A 25,141-nucleotide genomic window follows, 5' to 3' on the forward strand; every position below is an offset into this window, starting at 1 on the left:
AATGGCTCCTCATACGCCTGAGCATAATAGAAATGCTGCATATCACCTTCATAGTCCGGGCCCTCTCACCCACCTCCCCGTTGGTCCTTGTTCTCCGGCCACTGCTGCTACACTGAGGATTCGTCCTCCAGGAATGCTGATGTAACCTATCATCTCCACCTCTGGCTTTGGCTTTTTTCACCTCTTCCATCTTTGCCTTATTTTTAATTCAGTTTCTTATTGGAGGCAGGACACAGTAGCTCCTTTGAGGGCTTTTGTGGGTGTTGGAGTCAGAGGTGACCTGAGACGTTTAATTAATCATTGAAGCCTGGTTTTCTCATTTTTGAAGCACATTTCTGTGTTGCAAAGGGAATTAATGATAGTACATAGGTACCCCTCGTCTAGACCCTGGATGGACGGGAGCTGTATTCATTCTTGGTTATTGATCCACTGATTCCTAGATAAGTTCTTCCTGATCATTTATCCCTGAGCCTATACGGTGCCCTTTCAAAAACTGCTGCCAGCCACAGGACTTGGCTTGCAGCAATAAAACACTCATTTCTTAGGGCTGATGTTTCTCATGGAGCTGCAGGTGCCTGAGGACAGAGCTTGCACTTTGTCAGCTGCTGGGCCCAGTACCTAGCAGAGTCTCATGCGTGGGAATTGCCTGGAACTTGAATTCACAATGAACGTGTAATGCACTGAGAACAGGTCCTTAGGTCCACATAGACATCTTCTGCCTCTTCACCTTCTTTGTCTTCTGCCTCCAGCTTCAATCCTTTCCTCTTTCTCTAAGCAGATGCTCTTGTATGGGCAGCTTATGTGCACAGCAATGTGGACTGGGCTAAGCAGTGTCCCCCCCTAAAATTCACATTCCCCCAGAAGTTGTGAATGGGACCTGTGAACCAAAAGTGTCTGAGACCGGTCTCCATCAATTTAGAAAGTTTATTTTGCCAAGGTTAAGAACATGCTCATGACACAGCGTCAGGAGGTCCTGACAACTTGGGCCAAAAGTGGTGGGGGCATAGCTCGCTTTTACGCATTTCAGAGAGACATGAGACATCAGTTAATACATGTAAGATGTACATTGGTTTGATCTGAAAGGTGGGACTACTTGAAGCAAGAGAGTTGCTGGGGGTGGCGTGAGATCATAGGTAGATTTGAAAATGGGTTATGGGAAGAGGTTGTAGAGACCAGGGTTTCATCGTGCAGATGAAGCTTCCAGGTAGCAGTCTTCAGAGACAATAGACTGTAAATGGGTCTTATCAGACTTGAGGTCTGTGCTGATGTTCATTGTGGTCAGTTTTTCCTGAATTCCTAAAGGGAGGACGGTATGATGAGGCAAGTCTGACCATCCCTTCTTAGTATGGCCTGCTCTCATTTTCCAGGTTAACTTTGGAGTGCCATTGGCCATTTACATAGTTGGGAGGACTAGAATTTTAGTTTAGGTTTACAGACCTTATTTGGAAATAGGGTCTTGGCAGATGTCATTAGTTAAGCATCTCAAGATAAGATTATCCTGGACTACTTGGGTGGGCCCTAAAACTAATGACAAGTGTCCTTCTAAGAGATAGAAGAAGGGACACGGACACAGAGGAGGCCACGTGGAGATGGAGGCAGACATGAGTGATGTGGTCACAAGCCAGGGACATCTGGAGCCACCAGGAGATGGAAGAGGCAGGAAGGACCCTCCCCTACAGTTTGGTTTTGGAATCCTGGCCTTCAGAACCATAAGAGAGTGCATGTGTGTTGTTGAAGCCTCCCAGTTTGTGGTACTTTCTCACAGCAGCCCCAGGAAACTCATTCATGAGTTTGCTAGGGAAAGGAGTCAGTGATGAGCCCACTGGTAAGCAAGATGAGTGCAGTAGGTAAGATGGATGAAGGGTCCTGCCTCATGGGAGGTGAGGGACTGTGATGAGAAGGGCTGTCTTAGGGAGCAAGGTTTGCAGGAAGATCTCCGAGGGATGGATGGTCTTTACTATTGTCACCATGTGCCTGGGAGAAGAGGGAATTCCAGGTGAGTTAAGGGAGTGACAGTAGCCCATGGTTTCAACTCATAGGATATGCTTGAAGACCTGGAGGGGTTCAGGTGGATGTGGGGACTGAGCACGAGGGATGTGATGACCAGCAGTATGGACCCGGCTTACTTTGCAGACAGTGGGGAAACCATTGTCATTGGGTTGGCTTCCAGGGCAGCTGATGACTTTCACTGTATGTTGGGGGAGAAGATGTGTTGTTTATTTTTTTTTTTTGAGACGGAGTTTCGCTCTTATTACCCAGGCCGGAGTGCAATGGCACGATCTCGGCTCACCACAACCTCCGCCTCCTGGGTTCAGGCAATTCTCCTGCCTCAGCCTCCTGAGTAGCTGGGATTACAGGCACGCACTACCTTGCCCAGCTAATTTCTTGTATTTTTAGTAGAGATGGAGTTTCACCATGTTGACCAGGATGGCCTCGATCTCTTGACTTGTGATCCACCCGCCTTGGCCTCTGAAAGTGCTGGGATTACAAGCGTGAGCCACTGTGCCTGGCGAAGATGTGGTTTTAAGGACTGAGGAGACAGATAACTGGGAGCAGAATCTACATGGTAGAGCACAGAATGCAAAGGAGGAAAGTTGTCACTCAGGGTGGTTGATGTGAGACCCACTTTAAATGTTTTCTAGTCTAACGCAGTGGCTCACACCTATAATCCTAGCACTTTGGCAGGCCAGGACCAGAGGATCACTAGAGGCCAGGAATTTGAGATCAGCCTGGGTGACAGAGCAAGAGAACCCACCTCTACAGAAAAATTAAAATTTAGCCAGGTGCAGTGGTGAGCAGCTGTAGTCCCAGCTACTCAGGAGGCCGAGGCAGGAGGATGGCTTGAGCCCAGGAGCTCTAGGCTGCAGTGAGCTGTGATGCTGCTGCTCTTCAGCCTAGGTAACAGACAGAGCAACACCCTGATAAAAAAAAAAAAAAGGGCCAGGCATGGTGGCTCACGCCTGTAATCCCACCACTTTAGGAGGCCAAGGCGGGTGGATCACGAGGTCAAGAGATTGAGACCATTCTGGTCAACATGGTGAAACCCCATCTCTACCAAAAATACAAAAAATTAGCTGGGCACGGTGGTGCATGCTTGTAATCCCAGCTACTCTGGAGGCTGAGGTAGGAGAATTGCCTGAACCCAGGAGGCGGAGGTTGCGGTAAGGCCAGATCACACCATTGTACTCCAGCCAGGGTAACAAGAGTGAAACTCTGTCTCAAAAAAAAAAAAAAAAGCCAGGCACAGGGGCACACCTGCAGTCCCAGCACTTTGGGAGACCGAGGTGGACAGATCACCTGAGCCCAGGAATTTGAGACCAGCCTCGGCAACATCATCTGTCTCTACAAAAAATATAAAAAATAGCTGGACGTAGTGGTGTGCACTTGTGGTCCAGCTAGTCAGGAGGCTGAGGTGGGAGGATTGCTTGCTCCCAGGAAGTTGAGGCTGCAGTAAGCTGAAATCATACCATTGCACTCCAGCCTGGACAACAGAGGGAGACCTTGTCTCCAAAACCACCACCACAGCAAAATAAACAAAAACCCCAACATTTTCTGTGGTGCCTCTCTCTTAAGATCTCAGGTTAGTTATACAAGAGTAGAATATGGGACTGGAGGCAAGTGGACTTCTCCTTACCATAGAATTCATGTCATAAATGCTCTGCACAGAGGAGGCTTCTGGGGTTCTTAGGGAGACCTAGGAGGTAGGTAATAGGAATCTGAATCTGCCAGTTCAGGAGCTCATGACCCAGGTCAGATGATGCCAAGTTTCATTTTACACATTATCTGTTCTTCCTCTCTGCTCCTCAAGAGTGCAGGTCAGTATGTGGGATTGGAGACAGTGGACTCTTCCTTACTGGGTATAGGAGTTGGCATGGCAAATATTCTGCAAAGCTTGTTCTTGCAGGACCAGGCATCTAAATAGCAAGGTCTAACCTCAATCATCTATTTCTGAAGGAAAATCCCAAAGTCTGGCCTTTGGAGTGTGATTTAGCCCCCATTCTCAGATTCATTGGTGAAGTTCAGAGGGGAATCAATGCCTCTGAGCATCTCGAAGGTGGACAGAAGTCAGCTCAGGAGAAAATCTCAAAAGAATGCCCCCCTATCGGGGGTTGTCTTACCTTTGTCATCGTAGTTCCTAAACAATGCAATCCTTTTTCCTTTCTATTCTTCAATTCACATGGTCCTTAAACATGGTTCCTCAGATTTCCATAATCTGTACATTGGAGATTACAAATAAATCTTAATATAGCCAATGAAAGACTAAAAATTGTAAATGGCACTTTGTTTTCAGTTTGACATTACTTTGCTGATGATTCTTTTCATAGTATGTATGATTTGATTTATATTTTTTTTACTTTGCCATCTGCTTTGCAATTAAATACACACACACACACACACACACACACACACATTTTCTTTTTAAAGACAGGGTTCTGTTCTGTCACCCAAGCTGGAGTTCAGTGGCACAACTGTTTCTCACTGCGGCCTCTAATTTCTGGACTCAAGCAACCCTGCTGTCTCAGCTTCCCAAGTAGCTGGGACTACGGGCATGTGCCAAAAATCTATTTGTGAATTAAATGAATACAAGTCCATTCTCAGTATGAAACACATACTCCAATACTTGCCAGAGAAATGGTACATGGTAGTTAAATGTGCAGCAGATGTACTAATTGCCCTGGGTATAGAATTTTAGCTATTTGGTCTGGGTATAGAATTTTAGGTTGAGGACCATTGCACTCAGAGTTTAGATATGGTGCTCTGTTTTAGTGTCTACTATTCATGATACGAAGTCTAAGTCTCATCCTTTGTAGGATTGATGTATATTTTTATTTTGCTTTTATTTTCTTGGCATTTTCAAGATGTTCTCCTTGTCCTTGGTGTTTTTAAATTGCAGAAACATATTGTCAGGATAAGGGCTGTTGATTTTCTTTCTCTCTCTCTCTCTCCCTCTCCCCTTCTTCCTTCCCCTCTTCTCTCCCCTCCTCTCTCCTCCCCTCCCCTCCCCTCTGCTCTCCTCCCCTCCACTCTCCTTCTCTCCCCTCCCCCTTCTCCCCTCCCTCCCTTCTTCACCTTCCCATTCCCCTCCGCTTCCCTCCCCTTCTCCTTCCTTCCTTCCTTCCTTCCTTCCTTCCTTCTATTCCCTTTTTCTTTCTTGGTTTTCTTTTTCTTGCTGCATCCTTTCTGGGATTTTTACATCTGAAGACTGATTTTCTGCTGTTGAGAAAATTTTCTGTTTAATTTCTTTGAAAACTTTTCTTCTTTCTATTTTTTATTTCTATTCTCATCTTCTGAAACGTATGTTGGTGAACCTTTTGAATCGCTCCTGTAGGCTTCTAGCTTTTTGAAATTTTCCATTGTCCCTTTGTTCTACTTTCTGAGAGATTTCCTCAATGACACTTTCCAAACCTTCTGTTACTCCATTTTCACTCCAGCAAGTTATATATTTTTTCTTTTTTTTAAATTGCATTTTAGGTTTTGGGGTACATGTGAAGAACATGCAAGATAGTTGCATAGGTACACATGTGGTAGTGTGATTTGCTGCCTTCCTCCCCATCACCTATATCTGGCATTTCTCCCCATGCTCTCTCTCCCCAACTCGTCACCCCCCACTGTCTGTCCCCTATGTCCCCCAGCAGACCCCAGTGTGTAGTGCTCCCCTCCCTGTTTTCATGTGTTCTCATTGTTCAACACCCACCTGTGAGTGAGAACATGCAGAATTTCATTTTCTGTTCTTGTGTCAGTTTGCTGAAAATGATGGTCTCCAGCTTCATCCATGTCCCTACAAAGGACACAAACTCATCGTTTTTGATGGCTGCATAATATTCCATGGTGTATATGTGCCACATTTTCCCTGTCCAGTCTATCATCAATGGGCATTTGGGTTGGTTCCAGGTCTTTGCTATTGTAAACAGTGCTTCTATGAACATTTGTGTACATGTGTCCTCATAGTAGAATGATTTATAGTCCTTTGGATATATACCCAGTCATGGGATTGCTGGGTCAAATGGAATTTCTATGTCGAGGTCCTTGAGGAATTGCCACACTGTCTTCCACAATGGTTGAACTAATTTACACTCCCACCAACAGTGTAAAAGTGTTCCTATTTCTCCACATCCTCTCCAGCATCTGTTGTCTCCAGACTTTGTAATGATCGCCATTCTAACTGGTGTGAGATGGTATCTCCATGCAGTTTTGATTCCAGCAAATCATGTTTTAAACTTCTAAGAACTATTTCTTCTCCTTGGAGTGATCTTTTCTGTAGCATTTGATTCTTGGTTTATAGTTGTATACCTCTCCCCCTAATCTTTTGAAATAAAACTAATTAGTGCAGTCAGAATTTTTATGTCTGTCTGTCCTTGAATTTCTATTTCATGGACTGCCTGGTATTTGTGGGGTTCTTCACACTCCACCCCATAACTTTTCAATTCTCTCTTTTTTGGTGAAGGTGTTTTTCAAATTTGTGTTAATGCTCTATATCCACATGTATAAAAATGAGGAATGTAAGTTGAGCTGTGCCCATTTCCAAGGGTTCCTGACTTGTCTGAATTTGTCAAGGTTATGTTACAGGTTAGGAATTCCACTTTTATGTGGTGGTAAATATTTTTGGGGGGAGATTTTTGTTTCCTTTAGAGTAGATCCTCTTATCTGACTTTCCCCTGGTGATGGGTATATTGGGCTTCTGAGAATTTTGCAGAATTTCGGTGACTTCTCCAGTTTCTGTTATTGGCTGATGGTTTTTTTTTGCCTCCTTGTTGGCTTGGGGTTCACACTTGGCGGTTCATAGCACACTTTTTAGTGTGTTCTCCTTTTATCTCAGAAGGAAAGAAAGAGAAACTAGGAGCTTTCTGTCCACCATCTTTGCTTGGAAGATTCCCGGTTTACACTTTTAGTGACATGGTTGAATTGGTGAAAATGAATGGATCTTGAAAACATCATGCTGATGGAAAGAAGTGAGACACAAAAGGCCATATGGTGTTTGATTCCATTGACATGAAATGTACCAAACAGGCAAATCCACAGAGATAAAAAGTGAATTGGTGGTTGTCTGGAGCTGGGGAAGGGAGAATGGGGATAGACTCCTGAATGAATGTAGGGCTTCTTTTTGGGGTGATGACAGAGGTGGTGAGTGTACAACATTGTGATGAATTGTGCTCTTTACAATGGTGAATTTTATGTCATGTAAAGTTTATTGTGATAAATAAAAAGAAAAATAAAAAAAAGACTACGTAGTGTATGAGTCCATTTGTAGGAAATATCCAAAATAGGAATATAGAGATAGAAAGTGGATTTGTGGTTGTCAGGGCTGGAAAGAGGGAGTGGGGAGTAACTGCATAATGGGTACAGGGCCTCCTTTTGGAGGACATGAGAATGTCCTTGGATTACCTGATGGTAGTGGCTGCACATTGTGTATGGAGTAAATACCAGTAACCTGTGCACTTTAAAATGGTTCGTTTTATGTTGTGTTAATTTCCCATTAATATTCTGAGAGTTTTAATGGAAAGGTGAAGCTCTAAGCAGGTTATATGTTTAGATTTGGGGATACCCATTATGCTGCTTAGAAATGTGTTCACACTTAGGGCTCAACACTGGGGCTTCAACTTGGTAGTTCTTTCTGCCTCCACACTCTTTCAAGATATGGATCAGAGAAACCTTGGTGAGGATGGGGTAGGGGATTGGATCTCTGGCTCTGTTTTATGCATTATCTGATTTTTGAGGTCTGTGGGTGAAGTTCACACAGCACCTTTACCTTGGCGAGCTCTGGGCTCTGTACCTACCAGCCCCCAGTGTCTGCTTTCTCTCCCATCTCTTTCCTCTGCTTAGAGACAAAAGAGCCTAACAGACGACTCAACAGGTTCATGACAGCTATGCCTGTTCTTGGGAGGTAATTTTGATCAGAGCTCAGGCCTTTGGAAATGTCTAAAGGAGTAGTAATCACCATTATTATCATTTTAAAGCTAGTAATTAAGAGAACTAGAGATAGATGGTAGATGATGGTGGTAGAAATAATTAGGTAGATGCTAGAAATATTGATAGACATAAATAAGTAGATACATAGAGGGCATAGAGGACACATACATGATAGGTGGATGATGGAAATATTGATAGACATAGATAAGTAGACACCTAGAGGGCATAGAGGACACATATATGATAGGTGGATAATAGATATAGATAGGTGGATGGATTATAGAGAGGTGATAGGTAGAAAGATGATGGAGATAGATAGATGGATGATAGAAAGATGATAGATCCATAAATAATAGATAAATAGATACAGATGATATATGATAAATAGATGTTAGAGATAGATGGATTAGATAGATAGGTAGATAGATAGATAACAGAGGTACATGATAGTAAGCTAGATAATAAATAATAGATGTGAAGAGAATTGGTAGACGATAGGTAGATGATGGATGGATGGATAGGCATGTGATAGGTAGATGGATAGATAGACGATAGGTGAATGGATGGATAGATGACAGATAGGTGAATAGATGATAGAGATAGATAGATGGATGGGTGCAAGACTGCACAGATAGATGATAGACACAGATTATAGTAAGATAGATAGTAAATAAGTGTACTCAGAATTGGCAGATGACAGATGGATAGATGCATAGATGATAGAGATAGATAGGTGGATGGATTGATAGATGATAGAGACAGATAGATTCTATAAGATAATAAATATATGTACAGAGAATTGGTAGATGATGGATGGATGAATATATGGATAGATAAATGATGGATGGATGACAGATGGATCAATAGATAGAGATAGATGATAGATAGATAACAATAGATGTGCAGAGAACTGTTAGATGACAGACAGATGGATGGATGATAGATGATAGATGGATAAATAAAAGATTGATAGATGATGGATGGATGGATGGATGGATGGATAGATAGATGAAAGATAAATGGATAGATGGGTAGACAGATGATAGGTAGATGGATAAATAGATGATAGATGGTAGACGGATGGATGGATAGACAGAGGATAGATGGATGGATAGATGGATGGATGGGTGGATGATGGATAGCTAGATATAGATTGATGACAGATAGGTATCTTTTGTTCTGCAGAATTCAGTTGTAAAGTTTGCTGTCTGTAATGGGGATGTCGGGAATTCTCTTTCCTTCTTCGTGCAAGGGTGGGGAGGAGTTGTCTACAGGAGCAGCTGTAACAGGCTCATTTTGGAATTCACCCCATCGGAATGTGAAGGTCGAGAAGGCAGCCCTGGGACACTTGTGTTTGTTATATTTAGTGCGAATTGCGGGCTGGCTTTGCTCGGAGTGTTGCTTCCGGGGAAGGCGCCATGGTCGCCTGCATGCTGAGAATTTTAATTTCCATAGACAGTATATTGGGGTAGACACTGTGTGGGACTTGGCATTGCTGGCTGCCCTCCTGACTGTTGTCTTCCTCCTGGCAACAGGGGCTTGAGTGCCCAAGAATCAAGTGGTTCGAAAGTCATTACAGAAGTTCACATCAGTCTTATGCGCAGAGACTTAAAACTGCCATAAATTATATCTGCTGTGAGAGTTCCTTCCTCTCCTACTGAGGCATTAGGAAGCTGAGCACATTCTACCTAATGAATCAATATACTTTCCTTTATGTCACCTCTCCTGCCTCATACATCCCTGAGTTGAAATCTTTTTAAGAAACAATCTGTCCAGAATTTAAATAACATTTGGCTGTTCTTTACAAAGCACGATTTTTTTCTTTTCTTTCTTTCTTTTTTTACAATTATTTTATTTTATTTTGAGACAGGCACTCACTCTATTGCCAAGGCTGGAGTTCAGTGGTGCAATCCTGGTTCATTGCAGCCTCGACCTCTTGTGCCCAAGCGATCCTCCTTCCTCAGCCTCCCAAGTAGCTGGGTCTACAGTGATGCAGCACCTCACCTGGCCTTTTTTTTTTTGAGATGGAGTTTCTCGTTTGTTGCCCAGGCTGGAGTGCAATGGCATGATCTCGGCTCCCCACAACCTCCACTTTGTGGGTTCAAGAGATTCTGCTGCCTCAGCCTCCCGAGTAGCTGGGATTACAGTCATGCACCACCACACTTGGCTAATTTTGTATGTTTAGTAGAGATGGGGTTTCACTATGTTGATCAGGCTGGTCTCAAACTCTTGACTTCAGGTGATTCACCTGCATTGTCCTCTGAAAGAGCTGGGATTACAGGTGTGAGCCACCAGCCCAGGCCGGCTAATTTTTTTTTGTTTGTTTTCAGTAGAGATGAGGTCTTGCTGGGAGGCTGGTCTCAAACTCCTGGGCCCAAACGATCCTCCTTCCTTGGCCTCCTGTGACACTGGGATTGCAGGCATGAGCCACTGCACTAGCGCAGAGCACAGTTGTTTTGACTGAGGTGGATTACATCTTTGCTGTAACTCAGGTAATCAAGCCATTGCTTCCACTTTTTGCCTTTTGTTTTCACCTAAGATCTAAACACTTTGGCTGAGTTTTCAAGAGTGAAACAATATAAATGAAAGGACTGGAACTCATGTAGATTGTAGCTGTGAGCTTCCCTGGCATTGCAGCATGAGGAAATGGCCATAGCAGTTGGGTTGACTTTGCCTCATGTTTGAGGTTTCTTCACACTCCTTCTGTGTTTTCTTTTGTTTAGAATGAACGGAAATGTATATGTGAATTAGAGCACTGACTACTCACCACAAGTCGTGATTTTATTTTGTGTCAGGGTCTCAGTCTGTCGCCCAGGCTGGAGTGCAGTGGAACAATCATGGCCCACTGCAGCCTCGAACTCCCAGGCTCAAGTATCCTCCCACGTCAGCCTCCCAAGTAGCTGTAACTACAAGCATGCTACCACGTCCAGCTAATTTTTGTATGTTTCGTAGAGATGGAGTTTCATTATGTTGCCCAGGCTGGTCTCTAACTCCTGAGCTCAAGCAATTCACCCGACTTGGCCTCCCGCAGTGCTGGGATGACGTGTGAGCCTCCGGCTGGGTCCCAGCCATGATGCTCGGGAGAGGAGAGGAGGTGACTATGGGACCATCACCCCTGCCATGCCTCACGAGTGTAACTCTGGTGTTTTTGTTGATTTTCACAGTGACTTATCAGGCTTTTGTCACACTGGCCACCAATGACATCTACTGCCAGGGTGCCCTGGTCCTGGGTCAGTCACTGAGGAGACACAGGTTGACGAGGAAGCTCATGGTGTTGATTACTCCTCAGGTGTCCAGCCTGCTCAGGTAAGGCTTAGAGATGCGGCCTGTGCCCAGCTGGGTCCTGTGGAAAGAGGGTCACCTCTCCCACTAGAGGTCCCCGGAGTTATTCTGATGACTGACCACCTTCTTCACAGGCCTGGCTGGCAGGCAATCACAATGGGCCTCTGACATTTGTAATGAATCTTTGAATCATGTGAAAACATGTGTGGGATCAGCTTCACAGTACTTTAAAAAACAATACTGGGTATGGTTACTGTTCATTCTCACAACCATGGAAATTGAAAACTCAATTCCTTTAGCATGTTTGTTTTTGAGACAGGGTCTCGTTCTGTTGCCCAGGCTGGAGTGCAGTGGTGCTATCCCAGCTCACTGTGATCTTCCCTCCTCAGCCTTCTAAGTAGCTGGGACCACAAGTATGCACCCCCATGCCCGGCTGATTTTTCATCTTTATTTTTTGGTATTTTTACTAGAGACAGGGTTTCACCACATTGTCCAGGCTGATCTTGAACTCCTAGACTCACTCAATCCATCTGCCTTGACCTCCCAAAGTGCTGGGATTACAGGCATGAGCCACAGCGCCCTGCCAAGGAGTCTTTTTGTTTTTATAATGTCCTTTTATAATCCACTTTGTCTTTAATTCACAAATAAAGCAAATACATAAACAATGTGTCTCGTGAATAAAGCACAGGCTTCTCTTAAGTGTCATACATTATGTCAGCAATAATTATTTTCTTACACCAACCATGGACCGCTTAGAAAAACTGATTATATACAAATGGGACGAGGAGGCATTTAATATGGCAGTTGCAGCAGGCACTGAATGTCACGTTCTTTGACAATGAAATAATAAATCTAGATGTTAATAGCTAAACTAAAAAGAGAAAAAACAAAGAAAAAACCAACCCACGTGTCCTCAGACATTTTAAATTAGAAGTGCTCTCCTAAACAACTCAATCCAGGTACAAATGAAAGCTTGAATTACGTACTATTTCAGAAAATCATTGCAATGTGAGTGCTACCTACACAAAGCAAAGGCAGTAGCTAAAGTGGTACCATCATAAAGAAATCATCCACTTCAAATATATATATATAGGATATAAATATTTTGAGACAGAGTCTTGCTCTGTCTCCCAGGCTGGAGTGGAGTGGCGCAATCTTGGATCACTGCAACCTCCACTTCCTGGGTTCAGTTGATTCTCCTGCCTCAGCCTCCCAAGTAGCTGGGATTACAGGCACCCAACATCACGACCGGCTAATTTTTGTAGTTTTAGTAGAGACAGGGTTTCAGCATGTTGGCCAGGCTGGTCTTGAGCTCCTGACCTCGAGTGATCTGCCTACCTCGGTCTCCCAAAGTGCTGGGATTACAGGCGTGAGCCGTTGTATCCAGTGTTAAATATTTTTAAAATTAAAAAAAGAAAGTAGGGCCGGGCATGCTGGCTCACGCCTATAGTCCTAGCACTTTGGGAGGCCAAGACAGGTGAATCACTTGAGGTCAGGAGTTTGAGACCAGCCTGACCAACATGGTGAAACCCGTCTCTACTAAAAATAGAAAACATATTAGCTGGGCATGGTGGTGCCTATAATTCCAGCTACTCAGAAGGCTGAGGCAGGAGAATCACTTGAACCGGGAGGTAGAGGTTGCAGTAAGGTGAGATTACACCACTGCACTCCAGCCTGGGCAACAGAGCAAGACTTGGTCAAAAACAAAAACCTGACTATGTTGAGGTTCAAAAATACACCAGCAGATTCCCTGTGTTATTTTCCCAGCTGGGGGAAGGGATAGAAAAATGACGTTATAGCATATAATTGAATTGTTTGTGTCACAAAGGATAAATGCTTGAGGGGATGGATATTGCATTCTCCATCATGTGATTATCGCTTATTGCCTGCCTTTATCGAGGTGGACTTAAGATCTACTCAAGAGGAACTTCAAATAGTCTGAAACAACATGACAGAAATGGTGGGAAGGGTTTAGTGTTGCAGACTGGGTCGAGGTTTTGTACGACCTTTTCCTGTGTATTTCACAGTCATGGGGAGAATTGAGGGATGGTGCTCTGTAGTGGTCAGGGAGTAGAAGATGGGCCGTGAGCAATGACTAGGGCTGTGGGTGGTGGGAGATGGCCCTTCACTCAGGCTGTGTGCTACCAGCATGTTGTGGAGCGATCTCTTTGTAGGGAAACCGTGCCACGAGCCTGCGTTTATAGCTTTGAACTAACCGTACTCATGAAATGTAATTCTGCTTCCAGGAGTTTTTATCATAGGGAAATGAGCAGAGCTGAACAAAAGGATGTAAGGACATAAATGACAGTGCCATATGTAGTGAGGTGGAGTGCTGCTTCTCTTGCCCTCCCCCCGCCCGGATCTTTATGCAACTGTGGTGAAGATGCCATAAATTCCATAAATAACTGGGCCAAAAGCAGAGGAAGATTTGCTGAAAGATGGGTACTTTTTCAGAGAAACAGTTACCTTGAATACTGTGCAGTGAAATCCTACAAATAAATGTAGAGTCCAAGAGAAATGCTAAGATATAAAAGGCTGGAGAACTTCAACATCTGTCAAATAGGAGAGAAAAAGAAAGAAAGAAAGAGAGGGAGGGAGGGAGGGAGGGAGGGAGGAAGGAAGGAAGGAAGGAAGGAAGGAAGGAAGGAAGGAAGGAAGGAAGGAAGGAAGGAAGGAAGGACAGATAAGAAAAATAAAGAGAGACAGAGAAAGAAAGAGAGAGAGAAAGAGAGAAGTAACTACTCTTATATCTCAGCTCTGAGAAAAATGTTTAGATTGAGAGTGTTCCAGATGCTGAGCACAGTGAATGAAGAAAGCTCAAGTTTTACCACAAAGTGGTACAATTTCAGAGCAGAAAAAATGAAGAAAAATCCTAAATGCCTTTCTCTATCAGTTGAGACAATTGATGTCTCAAAATTCTGGTGCAAGATAACTTTGAAATAAAAGTTCTGTATTCAGCTTTAGTACCGTAATTTGAAAGCAAAACAAATACTTTTCAAATATGCAGATGCACAAAAATTGTATCGCTCAAAGACCTTTGAGGAAAAAGTTAGTTGAGTGACTCCAGCAAAATGGAATGTGAATCCAAGAAAGGTGAGAGGAGCCAAGTGCAGTGGCTCATGCCTGTAACCACAGCATTTTGGGAGGCTGAGGTGGGAGGATCACTTGAGTCCAGGAGTTCAACACCAGCAGGACAACATAGTGAGATCTCGTCTCTACTAAAAATTTTGTTAATTGCTGAGTGTCGTGGTGCATGCCTATAGTCCCAGCTACTCAGGAGGCTGAAGAGGGAGGATCACTTGAGCCCAGGAGATTGAAGCTGCAGTGAGCTATGATTGATTACACCACTGCACTCCAGCCTGGATGATAGAGCAAGACCCTGTCTCAAAATAATAATAATAATAACAGTGCACACAGGAAGCAGTGATGAATAAATAAATGTATAAAACACAGTTAAGTCTGAATGTGTTAATGCATAATTATGAAAATAATCTGGAATTAACATTTCACATGGGAGGCAATTCAAAGAGCAATGAAGAAAGAGAGAATGAGCATATGTTCACGTTTTTGCTTCATCTGGGAAGAAGACATAGATAATGACTATCTTTATATTTGGTAGAAAATATCAGCTTAGGCAGTTGAAAGGTGGTCACCACCAGAAAACTAGAAAACATTTGTACACCTTTCAGAGCCTTAATGGGAAATGCGTGGATTGAAGAAAACCCGATTCACACAATCAGAGGTGGGAGGAAGAGAATTACACCAAAGAAGTAGAACATCTGATACATGTAAAAAAGGGAAAATAACATGAAACAAAATTGCGGGACTCAATCCAAATATAACAGTGATCATAATAAACATGAATGGATTAAACTTCCTTTTAAAAAAGATAGACTTTCTGAATGGAAAAATAAACATAAAACCCAGACATACAGTAGCGCAAGAGGCAGCTTAATTACAAACAAGGAAACAAAAAGTTAAAAATAAATGGATGCATTTGATATGATTCTGTTCCACTATCCAATCTAGGTAACTGTCAATTATTTTATAGATTGCTCTTCAGTTTTTGTTTTTGTTTTTTTTGCTTTTTTTTTTTTTTTTTTTTGAGACAGAGTCTTGCTCTATTTCCCAGGCTGGAGTTCAATGGTGTGATCTTGGCTCACCACCAGCTCTGCCTCCCAGGTTCAAGCAATTCTCGTGCCTCAGCATACACCACCATGACTGGCTAATTTTTGCATTTTTAGTACAGACAGGGTTTCGCTATGCTGGCCAGTCTGATCTCCAACCCCTGACTTCAAGTGATCCGCCCACCTTGGCCTCTGAAGGTGCTGGAATTACAGGCATGAGCCACCGCACGCCAGGCCTTGCATGGATTTAAATATATGAATATGAAAATATTGAACTTAGAGCAATCATTGTGCTTTGTGTTGATTGAAAAATATAACACTGGCTATCAAAGAAGCATGTTCAAAAATATTTAAATCATTTCAAAATGTCCTACGAATTGTGGTGGTTTCTATGCACCCCTAAAGCTTCAGTCATTTAGCTCAGGTACATTACTAAAGTAGTAGGTTGATTCTTCCAGTACGGTGGCATTTCACACCATTGACGTTTGCATTCAAGTATGAGCCATCCATGGAAATGAGCTCTGAACATGGAGATCGCAAGGAGGCCAGTGGGGAAATCTCTCTGTTCCACGTTTGTGAGCAGCAAAGCAGCACCCTCCCAAAGGAAGAGGCAGCTCTGTGCTAAATATTCACCCACTGTCCTCCTAATTGGCACAGACATGTGTTCCATGAACATCCAAGGTGTTCGATGAAATGATTGAAGTGAATCTAATCGATAGTGCAGACTACATCCACCTGGCCTTTCTGAAGAGACCTGAGCTTGGGGTCACCCTCACCAAGCTTCACTGTTGGACTCTCACTCACTACAACAAGTGTGTCTTCCTGGACGCAGACACTCTGGTGAGTGAAGATTCCCTACTTGATAAGAAACCTCCAAGACCTCATCTCTCCATTCTTAAGCAGGCTGTCAACTCTTTTTTTTTTTTTTGAGACGGAGTTCCGCTCTTGTTACCAGGGTGGAGTGCAATGGCGCGATCTCGGCTCACCGCAACCTCCACCTCCTGGGTTCAGGCAATTCTCCTGCCTCAGCCTCCCGAGTACCTGGGATTACAGGCACGTGCCACCACGCCCTGCTAATTTTTTGTATTTTTAGTAGAGACGGGGTTTCACCATGTTGACCAGGATGGTCTCGATCTCTTGACCTTGTGATCCACCCGCCTCGGCCTCCCAAAGTGCTGGGATTACAGGTGTGAGCCACCGAATTGCTCTGTCTCCCAGGCTGGAGAGCAGTGGTGCAATCTCTGCTCACTGCACCTTCCGCCTCCCCAGTTCATGTGATTTTCCTGCCTCAGCCTCCTGAGTGGCTGCGATGACAGGCACCCGCCATCATTCCCTGCTAATTTTTTTAGAGACAGGGTTTCAACATGCTGGCCAAGCTGTCACCTCTCACTGGCAGATGCCTGTGAGGTCATGTGCATTTCTATTTCTAACAGAGTATTCAGTGTATTACAATCAGACATACCCCTGGCACTGTGCTAGACCCTGCTGAAGAGAATGAGGAGTTGGAAGACATGTTCCTACCCCAGGAATGAATTATAACCACAATATTTTACACAAGCAAAATAGAACCATTAGGAAAGAAAAACCTGTGGCTGGGTGCAGTGGCTCATGCCTGCCACCCTGGCACTTTGAGAGGCTGAGGTAGGCAGATCACTTGAGGCCAGGAGTTTGAGAACAGCCTGGGTAACTGGTGAACCCCTGTCTCTACAAAAAATACAAAAGTTAGCCAGGTGTGCTGATGGACACCTGTAATCCCAGCTACTTGGGAGGCTGAGGCATGAGAATCTCTTGAACTTGGGAGTTAGAGGTTGTAGTGAGCTAAGGTCATGTGACTGCACTCCAGCCTTGGCAACGTAGCAAGACCCTGTTTCAGAAAAAAAAGAAAAGAAAAGAAAAAGAAAAAACCTGTCACCATGATTGTATATTGAATTATGTGGTCCTGTGTGGACTGGTACACCGGGCCCTTTAAGCTGTGGCATCTCCTAATCACTATGTGGGCTAGTCACCTACACAGTGGGCACTTTCAAAAACATCAATTGGAATATCAAAATGGGAAATGAAGGTGGAGTGTTAGAAGTCAGTTCTGGATTGTCTTGGTTAAGTAAAATCAGGTCTGGAGAAAGAAGAAACCAAGAATGATAATCAGAACAGTGTTGCCTAGTTTAGAAAATCCACATGTGTTAAAGCAGGGGTTCCCCAACCTCTGGGGCCATAGACAGGCACCAGTCTGCTGGAAAGCAAGGCACGCAACAGGAGGTGAGTGAAGGGCAGGCGAGCCAGCTTCGTCTGTATTTACAGTCACTCCCATCACTGGCATCACCACCTGAGCTCTGTCTCCTGTCAGACCAGCGGCGGCATTAGATTCTTTTTCTTTTTTGAGACGGAGTTTCACTCTTGTTACCCAGGCTGAAGTGCAATGGCGCGATCTCGGCTCACCGCAACCTCCACTTCCTGGGTTCAGGCAATTCTCCTGCCTCAGCCTTCTGAGTAGCTGGGATTACAGGCACGCACCACCGTGCCCAGCCTATTTTTTGTATTTTTAGTAGAGACGGGGTTTCACCATGTTGACCAGGATGGTCTCGATCTCTTGACCTCGTGATCCACCTGTCTCGGCCTCCCAAAGTGTTGGGATTATAGGCATGAGCCACCACTCCCAGCCCTGGCATTAGATTCTCATAGAGATGAGAAGCCTATCATGAACTGCGCGTGCGATGGATCTGAGCTGCACGCACCTTATGAGAATCTAAGGCCTGATGGTCTGTCACTGTCTCCCATCAGCCCCAGATGGGACTTTCTACTCACAGGAAAGCAAGCTCAGGGCTCCCACCAATGCTACATGATGTTGAGTTGTAGAATTATTTCATTACGTATTACAATGCAATGAGAATAGAAATAAAGTGCACGATCAGTGTCATGTGCTTGAATCATCCTGGAACCATCTCCCACCACCGTTGTCTTCCAGGAAACTGGTCCCTATTGCCAAAAATCTTGGGGACCACCAGGTAAAGAAGAACTGAAATTAATTGTCAAGCTCTATAAGGCAATTAATTACATTATGTTGACTTTCAAACCTCTCTGCTTATGAGTTTCTGTAATGTCATTGCTGACATTTGCGTGTGTTGAGGATATACAATTAAGAGAATTTCATGGAGGATTTTAAGAACCTTGAGGAAATAATTTTAGACAGTGTCACTTCAACCACTTGAAATCAACCACAGAACAGTCTTTCTCACAAATGTTTTTCTTTTGAGCATAAGTGTGAAAGTCTTAAGAGTCACTCAAAAAAAAACAAAAAACAAAAACTGGACGCAGGTTTCCAACCATCAAGCATTTCCAGGCCCATCCTAAAGTTCCTACTGTATTATTTTGTAAACTCAATCTGCCTTTGCAGAAAGAAGCATTGGCCAGTCACACTGGCTAGTGCCTGTAATCCCAGCACTTTGGGAAGTCGAGGTGGGCAGATCACTTGAGGCCAGGAGTTTGAGACCAGCCTGGCCAACTTGTGAAACCCTATCTCTAGTAAAAATAAGAAAATTAGCTGGGTGTGGTGGTAGGTGCCTGTAATCCTAGCTACTCAAGAGGCTGAAGTGGGGCCACTGCTTGAACTGGGAAGGTGGAGGCTGCAGTGAGCCAACAGCACACCACTGCACTGCAGCCTTGGTGACAGAGCAAAACTCCACTCAAAATAAAAGAAGAAAAAGAAAAAAAGAAGCATTGTGGCAGGTTCTCCATGGTTGCTTCACCAGGTGCTGTCCAATGTGGATGAGCTGTTTGACCGGGGAGAGTTTTCTGCAGCCCCAGACCCAGGATGGCCGGATTGCTTCAATAGCGGGGTGTTTGTCTTCCAGCCTTCACTCCACACGCATAAACTCCTGCTGCAGCACGCTGTGGAACACGGCAGCTTTGACAGTAAGCCAGGGCAGCCTGGACATTTGAGGAGGAGGACGGGACTGCTGCCTGTAGCCACATTGCAGCCTCCCCGCATTTCCCCTTATCTGGGAATGGCTGCCTGAAGATCGAGGTGGGAATTGAAGAATACGGCCAGTCAGGGGTATAGGAAGACGTCAGGAAGTGCACAAGGAAACATGCAGTTGAGAGAACCATTGGAAATATCCTTGCTAAGTACAAAGAACAGCTCGACAATCCAGGCATATAAATCAGGGGAGCAAGTCCTTCTGTAAAGGTCTGGATGGTAGCTATTTTCAGAGTTGCCCACCTTATGGTCTCTGTTGCACACACTCAGCTCTGCAGGTGTTGCCCGACGTCAGCCATTGAGCAGACAACCACGCCTCACTTAACAACGGGAATGCGGTCTGAGAAATGAGTTGTTAGGAGATTGTGTCATTGTGTGAACATCCCGCCACTAGATGATGCAGCCTCCCGGATACCCAGGCCGGATGGTAGAGCCTGCGGCTCCTAGGCTACACACCCATAGAGCATGTGACTGCACGGAATGCTGCAGGCAGCTGTCACATAGTGGGAAGTATCTGTGGTTCTCAACATATCCAAGCCTCACAAAGCTCTAGTGAAAATGCAGGATAAACTCCTACGGGCCCACTGTCATATGTATGGCCAGCATTTTTTTGTGTGACTGTACTTGGTGTTGAACTTGGGTTGGGCCTGGTGGCTGATGCCTATAATCCCAGCACTTTGGGAGGCCAGGGCAGACAGATTGCTTGAGGCCAGGAGTTCAAGACAAGCCTAGGCAACACGGCAAGACCCCATCTCTACAAAAATTACAAGAATAAGCTGAATGTGATGATGGCACCTGTTTTCTGTACTCCCTGGGAGGCTGAGTTGTTAGCAGCACCTGAGCTGAGGACTTCAAAGCTGCAGTGAGCTATGAAGTCATTGGTCTCCTTCTTATTGTTTTCTTTCTTTCTTTCTTTTCTCCTTTCTCTTTCTTTTTCTTTTTTTTGAGGCAGGATCTCACTCTGTCAGGCAGACTGGAGTGCAGTGGCAGGATCTTGGCTCACTGCAGCCTTGACCTCCCAGGTTCAAGTGATCCTCCCTCTTCAGCCTCCTGAATAGCTGGGATTACAGGCATGAGCCCCCACACCCACCTGATTTTTTATGTTTCTTTTTGCAGAGGTGGGGTTTTGCCATATTGCCTACCCTGGTCTTGAACTCCTGAACTCAAGTGTTCAGCCCCTCTTGGCCTCCCAAAGTGCTGGGATTATAAGCATGAGCCACCACGCCCAGCCTTTATTATCATCTTTCTGTGGGATTATGGAAAAAAAAGTCGTACACATGGGATGAAGATTGGGTATGGTTTAGCTTATGGGAAAACAGGTACATCTATCTTTTTTTCTTAACCTGTAGAATTCTATAAGTTTTACAAAATTTTTACAACATTTTGAAGACCTTAAAATATTAGACAAACTAAATGGGAAATAAACTCCAAAATGTCACAATTTGGTTATAAAATAGGTCAATTTTACCATAAGATATACATTAACGGGAGGCTGAGGTGGGAGGATCATTTGAGGCCAGGAGTTTGAAACCAGCCTGGGTAAAATAGCAAGACCCCATATCTCTGCATAAAATTTTAAGACCAGGCATGGTGGCTGACACCTGTAATCCCAGAAATCTGGGAGCCTGGGGCAAGCAGATCACTTGAGGTCAGGAGTTCATGACTACTTTGGCCAACATGGTGACACCTCATCTCTACTAAAAATACAAAAATTAGCTGGTGTGGTGGCTCAGACCTGTAACCCCAGCTACTCAAGAGGCTGAGGCAGGAGGATCACTTGAACCCAGGAGACGGAGGTTGCAGTGAGCCGGGATCACACTACTGCACTCCAGCCTGGGCAACAGAGTAAGACTCTGTCTAAATAAAATAAAAATTTAAATAAATTAGTAAGTCATGGTGGTGCACACCTGTGGACCTAGCTACCTGAGAGGCTGAGGTGGGAGGATCACTTGAGCCCAGGGAATTCCAGCTTGCAGTGAGCTATGATTGCACCACTGTACTCCACCCTGGGCAGAAGAGCAAGAGCCTGTCTCTTAAAAAAATATGAAACACATTAAAATTTTACTTAATCTAAATTAACTATTAATTTTAGGTCCTTGATAAGAACAAATTGGCTGACTTTTCCATTGAAATGCATTTTGGTCTTAGACTCACAAAACTATATACACAGTGACCTGTATTCATTTGTAATAGTTTTGACTGAAGATATATTTTATACTTACATTTCCATTTGCTTCTAACCATCAGTGCATCTAAGGAAGGAATCAGATTAAAGATTTAAAAAGATGGATTTTAGGTTTACCAGAAATCGAAGGAAGTAACCAGATTAAAGTTTTAAAAAGATGGATTTCAGTTTTACCAGAAATAGAGTCAATTTTCCCAAAATAGAATAGCTTTGAGCCTGAATCATTGTATTGAGAATTTTTAGAAACTCACCTGCTGAACTTTTCTTCGGTCTGCAGCACACGTAACATTGACTGCCTGGCAAGTGAGGGAGTGATGCTCATGCAGCATCTTGCAGCTGTTTCCATGTGCACCCCAAGTCAGGCTGCCTTCCTGACCGGCCGGTACCCCATCAGATCAGGTGAGGCAATAAAAAGGCAGCAACATTTCAGTATCACCAGAATGTATTATAATGATTAGTTTTTGCAAATTTTTGTAAGAATTCCCAAATGGTCACTCAGAGTATTAGGAATCTAAATTCAAAGGGGGATGTTATCCCTTGGACAGCTTTAACAGGTGTGCCTCTCACTGGGTACAACCACACCTGCCCATCTCTGTGCATATAGTGACAGAGTTTAGGCCTCTTGGGGGCAATTTGCCAACTTATGGTGAACACTCCCATTTTCAAGTACTTTTGTGCTAAGATTTCCCAAGAGGCTCCAATGTCTTTAAGCTAGCGGAGATTGTGCAGTGGTTCTGAGGTAAGTGGATATAATCCATCTCTGAGAATGAGATTGGAAAACTAGACACAATTGGGAAAAAAGTATAACTGAGAAAACAAACATGAAATGACACTTTTACATATTCTCTTACTTGACCCCATAATTTCAAGATTTAGACTTGCCAAATTGATATAATGACAATTAAATGTTTTTCTTTGCAACTTAGCTGAGAATCAATACCTACAAATATTCACTCAAAATCAATATTATGAACAACAATTTTTATACCCAGCTAAAATATAGAGGTGACCTTAGACACTATTGAAGTATTCATGGTTATCATCCTCTATGTGAAATACTGCCCCATACTTTTGTATTTTATTTAATTCTAGTATTTGTTTGTCATAATTTTACTATACTTGCCCTCACAGTTTAATTTTTCAGTGAAAAATTTTTCTGTATGAATTTTCTTCCAAGTAGTAGTTTTCACCCAATACACTTCAAGAATGAACTAATTAGGTTAATTAGAATTATAGTAAAAGTAAGAGTAAATATTGAAAGTTTTTGTCTCATAAATATTGTTATATTATTATCTATTTTTGTTGCCTAATGACCTTCTTTCATAATTCAAGGTTTTCCATTTTGTTCAAAACAGTTTGGTTTCTAGATAAGCAGTCTCTGTATAACACAGTACCATGTATGGAAAGGGATAAAGATATGAATCTGTATAAGTTTCCAAAAACATCACACTTACAACTTCAGAATTTTTTTTCTGAGATAGACTCTTGCTCTATTGTCCAGCCTGGAGTGCAATGGTGTGATCTCAGCTCACTGCAATCTCCACCTCCCTGGTTCAAGTGATTCTTCTGCCTCAATACCCAAGTCACTGGGATTACAGGCATGCACCACCACACCTGGCTAATTTTTGTATTTTTAGTAGAGATGGGGTTTCACCATGTTGGCCAGGCTGGTCCCAAACTCCTGGCCTCATATAATCCAACTACCTTGGCCCACCCAAACTGTTGGGATTACAGGAGTAGGTTATCATGCCTGGCATAATTTCTAAGTATTGATTACAGTGAAATAAAATTTATTTTTTAAAATTAAGAACAAAATTAAGTGATTGGTGGTCATTGTCATGTGTATATTTTTAATCATTTGATACCAACTGTTCAGTTTAATTCATTCTACTTATCAAAAATTTCAGCAAAACAGTTCAACACCAATATAATAGTCTAATGAAACCCTTAGTGAAACTGTTCCTCTTTCCTATCAATGACACTATGTAGAGTCTACTTTCTTCTTCTTCCAAGGTAAGACCCTGAAATACTTTTTTTCTTTTGAGATGGAGTTTCATACTTGTTGCCCAGGCTGGAGTGCTCTGCCTCCCATGTTTAATCAATTCTCCTGCCTCAGTCTCCTGAGTAGCTGGGATTATAGGCACCTGCCACCAGGCCCGGTTAGTTTTTGTATTTTTGGTAGAGATGGGGTTTCATCATGTTGGCCAGGCTGGTCTCCTGACCTCAGGTGATCCATCCACCTTTGCCTCCCAAAATTCTGGGATTACAGGCATAAGCCACCAAGCCCTGTCTGAAATTATCATTTATTTATTTCTTGTTGATCTTCACTTGTGGTTTTCTTGTAAATTCCGTTTAAACTATAGGTGTGTAAATTCGTCTACCAGTATAAATCTACATAAAACAATATGGAGGCCAGGCATGGTGGCTTACACCTGTAATCCTAGCACTTAGGGAGGCCAAGGTGGGTGAATCACTTGAGGCCAGGAGTTAGAGACCAGCCTGGCCAACATGATGAAACCCTGTTTCTACTAAAAAACAAAAATAGCCAGGTGTGTGGCACACATCTGTAATTCCAGTTCCTCGGGAGGCTGAGGCACAAGAATTGCTTGAACCTGGAAGGCGAAGTTTGCAGTGAGCCAAGGTTGTGCCACTGCAATCCTGCCTTGGTGACAGAGTGAAACTCCATCTCAAATATACGTATATATATATAAAGACATTGTCACACTTCTTCATTTCAGATTCTCAATGATACATTAAAAAATATATTTATATCCAGCTAATTACCCGAGTATTTATATCCAGCTAAAATGCAGTGGTATCCTCAGATGCTATTGAAGCATTGAAGGTTATCAGCCTCTACATGAAAAGCTAATGAAGGTTGTTTGTTGTTAGTCTGAAATTCATATGAATGTAACTGAGTGTCCCATATTTATTCTGGCAACTGTAATTCCAAGGTAAAGTTTGCATTTAGCAAGTGGGAAAAGGAGAGTCAAGGACATATAGCCAGAAAGGCAAGAGAAAACTTGGGGAAGAATGGCTTTGAGGAGGTGCAGGAGGAGAGAATTTTAAGCATGTTGCAATGAATCTGCTATTAGCAAAGACTATGGTGCTAACCCATTGCCATCTGTGAATTTAGGGATGGTGTCTCCCTGCAACCTGAATCGTGCCCTCACGTGGCTTGGTGGATCAGGTGGTCTTCCTACCAATGAAACGACTTTTGCCGAGCTACTGCAGCACCGTGGCTACTGCATGGGACTCATAGGTAAGGCTGGAACTCTGCCAATAGAAACGTGATCCTGCAGCCTCCCTGTCATAGTGTGTAAGGTGTTTCTGGGGATGTTGGCTCTATGTGTGACAGTTCACTGACTTCTCTTTGAGATAAGGCACTTGAAGAAGAAATTGATCACACATTGAAGATGTCTAGAATCCAGGGCATAATCTTGGAAAAACAATGAGAACAGAAAACAAACAAGTGTACCCAAAGTTGCCCCTAAAATGAAATATTGTGTTAGAGGGATACAACGTTTGTGATACCATTAGCAGCAGAAAAACTAGTAAATTTGTAGAGAACTACTGTTGAAATTGAGAACTTAAAGCATGAAGAGTTGTCAAATGGAGGCAATTGCTGGTCGATTTAGATCACATAATATTCTATGCCCTTTTGGA

General features: G+C 43.4%; 1 pseudogene; it reads left to right on the plus strand.

Annotated features, from left to right (window-relative positions):
- The first annotated feature begins 1,852 nt into the window (after window positions 1-1,852).
- Window positions 1,853-19,716, plus strand: LOC144581230 (glycogenin-2-like; annotated as a pseudogene).
- Window positions 19,717-25,141: the final 5,425 nt, after the last annotated feature.

Source organism: Callithrix jacchus, chromosome X (assembly GCF_049354715.1).
Source record: "Callithrix jacchus isolate 240 chromosome X, calJac240_pri, whole genome shotgun sequence".
Classification (NCBI taxonomy): domain Eukaryota; kingdom Metazoa; phylum Chordata; class Mammalia; order Primates; family Cebidae; genus Callithrix; species Callithrix jacchus.